The sequence below is a fragment of the Adiantum capillus-veneris genome, chromosome 17 (genome assembly GCF_014529385.1).
Source record: "Adiantum capillus-veneris isolate H3 chromosome 17, ASM1452938v2, whole genome shotgun sequence".
NCBI lineage: Eukaryota > Viridiplantae > Streptophyta > Polypodiopsida > Polypodiales > Pteridaceae > Adiantum > Adiantum capillus-veneris.
In genome coordinates this window covers 6,666,214-6,674,748 of record NC_140947.1, presented here as the reverse complement: position 1 = coordinate 6,674,748, position 8,535 = coordinate 6,666,214, and positions in this window count along the sequence as shown.

Genomic DNA, 8,535 nt, shown 5'->3' with positions numbered 1-8,535 from the left:
GAGTAAGCCAAGAGCTATCAGAAGAAATCCATTTCCTAGGAAGTAGAGAAATTTTATGAAGGAAGCCTTCCTTCACTAACTCCTTTAAGTCCGGTAGGACTGTCATCTCCAGTCGGAGAGCACTGACAAGGTCACTGAGGCAGCTAAGTAAAGCTGATAGAGCAAGGTAAGGGTTTTTTGGATAGTTGGGTATGTGATTGAGCCCTTTGGCTAGTAATTTACGTATTGTGACATTATCGATAATGCTAAGATCCTAAGTACAGACATGGTTACCAAATCCTTCAAAATTTCTGCAGAATGAGGTAAATTGAATGCATGTACAATAAGGGATTGTTTCTTGTCTAAGAAAGTCGCTATTTAAAACTAATCCTTTTATAGGATGATGGTATTTCCATCCTATGAGAATATTGTCAAGCAATTTATGATTACCAAAAAATAAGTCAAAGCACTCACAAAAAAGGTTTTTTGGTAAGATCCAATCGAGAAGATATTGTGAAACAGAGATAGCACCATAATTCGACTCATATTTGCTCAGGACCCTTCTTCCACATGGGTTGGAAGAGACCTGCAATATATTCATGGGTTAGATTTCAGGGAAGTTTCTGATTGCAGGGAATGTGCCTCTCCCTCTTGTAAAACTACGAGATTTTCCTCGATTAGATGAGGAGCTAGGTGTAAAAAAAGAGGTGAAGGAGTTGGGAGTAGCCAAAGAGTTAGCTCTTTTTAGAGCAGGAGAATCATCATCTTCAATACAAGGTTTAAGCAGATTAGTGATGAACTTGACCCCTTTAAAGTTAGCATAAGTGGTGAGGTATAGACCGGGCTCATCTGCTTTAAGCTCTTTCAGAATATCATGCATAAGACCACGGAAGGTATTAAAGGCAATTTGTGCAATCACAATCTACTTAGCATGTCCACCAAGCCAAGAGCAGATGAGAGATAGATGAAAGTCGACTGGTTTCTCTGGGAATAGCAGATTCAAATGGTTGAGGATAAACCATATTGCATGATCAAATCACATGATGCTTGATTCACAGGTAGCTTTGGGGTCAAGAAACCTGCAAGCACATTTCACATAGGGGCGGAAGATATTCCAGATACACTCTCTGTAGAAATCAGGGTTGCTTTTTGCAAATTCCATACTACCTTTAGTACGTATGTACAATCCAGCATTTGAGGGGCATTTGGAGTGGTCGATGAGGTGAATGTTAAAGGGTGCTTTAATCAGTTCTCCCTTGTCCAGGAACTGCCCACCTTTGAGAATCTTGAGTTTACAGTCTTCCACTATTGAGGCAGGGAGATTGGCCAAGTACACCCATGTTTCAATAAGAATAGGGGCTAGGAAATCTTTGTTCCGACAGAACCCACAGTTCATGGTCAACTCCGTGAGATTCAATTTCTATTTGTCTTATTGGTGGTAAGACAGGGAACACTTTAGAGATTTTTGGTACCATCTCCAGGAGGTTAACATCATTGAGGGAGCAAAGATTATTTTGGAATTCTTTTACTGTTTCTAGTGCTGCACTATCTCTACAGAATATTCCACCAGTTGGAGGGATGGAGGGGGTATTTGGGGTGCAGACAAACGAGGGGTTAAGCCCATAGAGTTTCCTAAGGAATTTTGACAGCTCATCTCCAGAAGAAGAGAACTGGGCAAGCTCTTGCTGATATTGTGAAGCAAGGACAGGAAGGTGGGTAATATATTAGGTCAACAAGTTAACACCTTCTAGAGAGTCTTTGTCCAATGTAGCCAGAATTTTTACCCAGTCATTAAATGACAACATATGCAAGATAGGCAGTTTTTTATCCGAGACAAGAGCTGAATCATAAATAAGCTGTGAAGCATCCAAACTGCTTATACATCTGAGGACAAGAGAGGAGGCCACAGAGAGGGGCTCCGAGGTAAGTTCCAATCCTTGAGATAAGACAAGAGTCTACAAAAACAGTGAGGTCAGGTTAACTTTTTCTTGCCATAGTATGTAATACATAATTTGTCTTTCCTAGCAAGGAAAGTTCTAGTTCTAGAAGCCAAGGCATTCTTTGGTGTCTCGTTTTTAATGTAAAACATAATCTGATCAAGAATCTTTGCATGATTCTCGGGGTTGTGATTAGCGCTCATGCGAGCTGTCAATCTATAACGTGAGCAGTCCTGAAAAGAAGTGACATAAAGATTAGCAAAGTGTCTAAAATGTAAAGTATACTTGGTCCTGCAAACCTTCAACCGGAAAAATCAGAGACTATGGTAGCCGTGAGCAAGGAACCAGAAAAAGAGTCTAAAAGGGGCCACCTAACACCAGTCTACCAATGAAAGATTTATCGACTGTGGGTCCAATTTAGAGCTCCATTCCTATGATAATTTCCTAGGTCAGCATCCCGGTTTCCCCCGAAAAGAAGAAACCTTATGTATAGGATGTGTGTGTAGCTGTTTAAATCTTAACTAATAAGACATAATTAAATTTTTACATTCAAAAGACAGCTGGCCAAGGAATAATGAACTGATATGTACAAAAATAACTCAGTATTAGAACTATTTAGGTACAATGATTGTAGGAAAGAGATCCTCTTTCAGTAAAACTAGAAGTAAAAGAACTTCCCCGTTCCTCAGTGAGTAATTCATTACAGAAAGGTTGCTTGCCAAAGAAAAGAAATCCTTCCAAGATAAGATAGAGTCCTTACCTGAATCCATCTAAACAAGACAACAATTTTGTTAGCCTTGGATGTGTTTTACAGGCATCAATGGACTATATCAGTTGTTATCCATGTCCATCTTATAGGTTTTAATTACTTTAGACAAGCTAGTTTATTCATTAGTTTTGGTATGTTAGCAGTCTTTCATATTACTTTATAGACTATGGTGAAGTCCATCAAAAGTAAAACTAAGAGCCACAGCTCAGTATGCATAAAGAAGCAACCATATACTTACCTTCAAAATCAGTAGAACCCATGGTACCAAAGGTACTTTTTTAGATAAAGAGATGTGAAATCCGACATCTTTTTGTTAACCAAAGGTCATAGATGATGGTGGTGATTACCTCATTTTTTTACAAACAATAAGACAACAATGTAACTAGTTAAGAAAGTAGCAAGAGTCCCCCCCTTTTTTGTGGAACCTCATCATTTTTTTGCCAATAGCTTGGAAGCTATACCCAAGCCAAAACAACCTCGGCCATATACTTACCTTCATATCCATAAGTCATTAGAGTGATTTTTAAGAACAGTAGTGTCCGGCCATACCAACCATAGCTTTTTCCCAAAGCCAAAAGAATGAGTTGCTGTATACTTACCTTGACAAAATGCCAGGTTATCACGGACTGTAGTGTCCGGCCTGATATGAGCTCCCAATTGTGATAAGCCCCAGTGGCAACCAGTTAGTCACAGAAAAAAACCCACCCTTTTCAAAACAGTCAATTAGATACCTCTATCTCCTTAGAGGAGAAAAAACCAGTTATAACAGTGACAAAAACCAGTCGTTTATTTTCTCCAGAGTTAGAGCCAAGTGGCCCATCGGCCATGACCCCATGTTGCCACCATTTATACAGTCGGGACACAGTAACAACCCGCGTTTATCAATACATATCCAACTGTAGCATGAACAGCCATCAAGCCAACCATCATACTCACAACCATATACCCACATACACATACTGCCACACATGCACAAAACGTTTTATGTGGAGGTGAATTTCTGCAGCCGTAAATTCTCTGAGCCCTTTTCATCGTACTAAGGCCACCCCCATTTTTTATGCAGACAATCATGAACATTTTTTATGCACAAGAGACCCACGGCCAACCATAATGTCCAGGCTTTAGCAGAAATAGCCAGTCAAGCTCATAACTATATGAACCTGCAACAATTTACAAGAATCGACATAGCCTACAGTAAGCCACAGAGGTGACCCAACCAGTCCGAGGTCAGAAGCAATTTTTATACAAGGCAAAAATGCACCATTCCTAAGTTTACCAAATCAAACCCTTTCAAAAGATATCAACAAAAAATACCATTTGCACACATTTTGCAAGAATACCATAGCCGAAAAAAACTGCACAGTATGCGTGCTTGTAACAAGCAAAAGGTAGGACTACCTTCCCTCTAAAACCTTTAGTATGTGCATAAATAGTGCAGTAAAACAGTAAACTCAGCAGGGTTAGGATTATACACCAGAGTCACCTCCGAGGAGAGCTCCATTCTCCTTGGTAGTAGAAAGCAGACAAGAGGTGTTTCACAAAATAACTCAACACACCCACAATAGCTAAGTGAGGGGCAAAGATGCGCCCTCGCCTGTTTTAAAAGCAGGAGGAGGCAAGTCTTGCCCGTGTGCTGTGCCACAGTATTGAGAGAGGAAGGCCACACTCCACCATGAGTGTGAAATAGCATCGAGCAGCACGCCTATGGCTTTCAATGGGGATCGACAGACAGGGGGGAGGAAGGCCGCCTACACTATGCCATGAGAGCAATCGACATTGATCACTCTCAAAAGAGCATCATCATTCAATCAAGGGCTTGGCCCCCTGTAGTAGTGGTCAAAATAAAAAACCAATTTCTTAGGTTTTAGACCTAGTAGGGTCTAGGTAGAAGGAGCCCTAAACAGGGGAGGGGGGGGGGGTGAGTTTTGTTTTTCTTTTTGGAAGTTTTTTTGAACCAAATATAACTAAAGAACAGTATACTAGTCTGTGTGTGTGTGTGTGTGTGTGTGTGTGTGTGTGTGTGTGTGTGTGTGTGTGTGTGTGTGTGTGTGTGTGTGTGTGTGTGTGTGTGTGTGTGTGTGTGTGTGTGTGTGTGTGTGTGTGTGTGTGTGTGTGATGGAGCATTGTGGTGGCATCGGCGGTGGTGAGGCGGTTGAGCACGATGACGGCTCCCTCATCTTTTCGGCACAGAATCCTTCACGATGGCAAAGCATTGAGTGGTGAGTGACACACCATTGCCCCTTTGAGCTTACTAGGATAGTTTAGTTGTGTGATTGCAGCCATTCGTGGCTCGCACACAGTGTTTGGCAAGTTCTCAGCCTCCGACACGTGCAATAGAAGCGCACACTTGAACATATCCCCTTATTTGTAATCCACATCAGGACAACAATCTATCTCATCTACCACACTCTTTTGTGCGAGATAGGACATTGGCGCATTGAGCCCCTTAGTTTATGCACAATATGCCCTTGCAATTTTGAGACTCTCTACTCAGCTCAAAACTATATGTGACATGTTTTATTTGGCTCCATAGCTGATATTTGATATTTGAATCTCTCTCTCTCTCTCTCTCTCTCTCTCTCTCTCTCTCTCTCTCTCTCTCTCTCTCTCTCTCTCTCTCTCTCTCTCTCTCTGTGTGTGTGTGTGTGTGTGTGTGTGTGGGGGGGGGGAGATGGGTTTTTAACCTCACTCCTATCTTATTACAGACATAGCGAGAATCACGAACATAATTGTCAATCCATGAGACGAAGTTGACTCGACTAGTGCATAGAGGCTACAAGGAGGGTGTCAATCTCTTGGAAAACAATAGACAACTCTCATCTAACACAAGCTACACTCAAATGACCTAAGTCATCAAAAGCTAATCGCTAATCGCTAATCGGCAAACAAAACATGACCATTAGAGCATCAAACGACATTTGTTACAAAACTTCTAGGACAAGTATATAAGACCATAAGCACACATGCCTATAGTCTCAAATCTCACTTTTGATGAATTGCAAAAATTGCGATTATTAACAATAGTGAGTTTTTAACCTAGTCATGCTTTACCCTAAATGCATCTAAATGCTTGGCAATGATGTCCCAATATCCTGCCTATGCTTCCTTTATGATTTCCTAGCTTAAATTCTTTATTATGATGAAATTAGGCTGCGGGTGGGAGACACCAAAAGCTATGGATTACCATGATTTGTTTACGTCAATGTGTAGAGCTCTTACCTGCGGTTGCAACGCAATAGACGGCACTACAATGTGACAACCGGGAAGGGAGTAGGAACTTCCAGAAGGAGAGAAGTGAGCGTTGTTAGCTCACGCTGTGTTTCTTTTATCCAAAACTTAAAAAAATATTTACAAAGTTGGCTTTTATACCTATGTCCGACGCCCAAGACCCTTGAGGATCCACAACTTATTGTATTTGCAACCTAGATACAATGACTGACCTATTCCTATATCTTGGAACTCTTATTGAGCTCGTAACACGTTACAATTATCACAATGGTTAAATAAATTGGGAAATTACAATACATGGCCATTTTGGAAAATTGTGAAAAGTGAGTAACTCTAATCTTCACTGCTCCTTCATATTCATCTTTGATGTGCATTCATAAGGCTTCAATCTTTAGCAACTCCTGTTAACTGACGTCGGGGCTGAGTTAACATTCTCCCCTTCCGATTTTAGTGCCCGTCCTCGGGCACTGTTGAAAAGTGCCCGTGGAGGCAATGGAAGGTTTTGATTGGTTGTTGATGATCTAATTGTCTTCATTTGTCGTTGAATTTGTTGAAGAGGTTCAATTTCCTGTAGCATCTTCATCGGTCTGAAGTTGTTTGATGTGAGAGATGATGTTACATTTGTCCGTTGTAATAGCATAATGATGAGGTTGGTGTTTATTTATGAAAAGTATGCACAAGGAAATTAGAATGATGAGTTTCTAAATTAGGGTCTTTTACTTGGATGATCGAAGGGAAAAAACCAGTGGGAAAAAGTGCCTTTGGGATATGTGCATTATTGGAGTACTTATTAGCATGGGAAATATTAATAAAGTACTCAAGGGATTATTTGCTGATAGATATAGAATTAAAAAGAAAGCAAATATGAGAGGATAGCATGATGGAACATTGGTTTGCCTGTTGTAGTCCACTCAAGGTGCATAGGTGGAAGCAAAAAAAGGTTTCTAATGCATATTGTCCAATGGTGGGACTTCCTATATATGCATAGACAAAATTGCATGGAAAACAATATGCTATGCAAGAAAGATTTCGAGGGGTTCTTCAGAAAGGTGGTGTAGCTATAAAGCATATGACATGGATTTGCAAGCTGGAACCCCTTTAAGAATGGTTTTTGTTGTCGAGGATATGTGATCTCATCTTATTGTGCACTCTGCGTGAGTGTTGGACTTTATGACACTCCACCAATTGTAAGTTAATAGACTTTGACTCTTATGTTCATCTCATCCAGCATGAGTGACATCACTTAGATATGTTGAACTCTTCCAGCTTGAGCATAAGCCTAATAGCTACAACTCTTAGCAAAAATTTTATTACGACTTCAAGCTTTGGGACTAATGCTTTGTTCATTTTATGGCTTAGCAGCCCGCCAACCCTGACTATGCCAAAGAGAGTCTTTTGCACCTTGGCGACTTGACTTTTTACATTCTTGTGCTTACTACAAACATTTCTTCTAATAAAAGTAAGCTTGAATCCTCAAAAAGATGATTATTGAAGGACCAAGTTGGCATTGAAAGTTTCTTTGCCCATACCTATTTTATCTTCTTCGAGTCTGCATTCGCGTTGGTTGGATTGTCCTTCTTCAAGACTGTGTTGAAGAATCCATTATCTATTTGATTCTCCAATTATTCATGATGATAGGAGTCTTTGATGTTGTTGTAGGCCTCTATTCGTTGTTGGCATTTGGCTTTGGAAGACTTAGGAGTCCAAATCTCTTGAGGACCTTTGTAACTCCTTTGTTGACTTTGCTTCGCTCTAGGTCTTGTTGAGTTCTTGAGATCTTCATGCAAGTCTGGTGTAGTTGCATTTGGCTTGTGGTTGATTGGTAGTCAAATCTTTGTATAACCTGTGTAGAATACTTGTCCAAGAGGAAGATTCTTTGAGATCCGTCTATGTTCTGTATCCTCTTGAGAGTTGTGGTAGACTTTAGCATCTTTCGATGTTATTCTGTTGTATACCTTCTTCTTAGGTATCCTAGGATATTGTCGAGGTCGATACCTTGTGGGCCTTCTTTCTTGGGAGGGACTTGACGTTACTTCATATGTTCTAACCTACATTTTTGGTACCCATATCTGTCTATTACCTCTATAGTAGTCATGTTCTTTTAAGCTCCATTGTGATGCTATCCATCCCATGTGTTTGTCTTTCTGTGTTGATTTCTTGTATTTAATCCAAACCGGATCATTGACTTTGATTAAACTGCTCGGAACAAACACTTGCTTAACTATCTTTTTCTTTCTAGAGTACTTTGGCTTAATTATCTTTGCTTTTTTGGGTGTCTCCTTTGAGGTTTCAGTTGGGTCAGCAATTGAATTGAAGTTTTGAAAGCCTAACTTGTTAGAAGTATCTGATCAAAGAGGATCTTTGATGTAGAGTCATATGTTGTCAGACCTTTTGTGTTAATCGGTGGAAGGTCCACTTTGGATTTAACTTTGTCTGCAAGATTTGTCTTTGATTCATATGACTTTTGCAACTCTGAATCTAGCATTAACGATACCTGTAAATGTTGCGGGCTACCTCTTGGAAAAGAGAGTATTAGCATTGTATCTTCTTTGTAGGCCTTGTGTTGGTCTAACCATTGATGTCCAAGGATGACATCTGCAAGCATTTCCTTTGAAGGCTTCA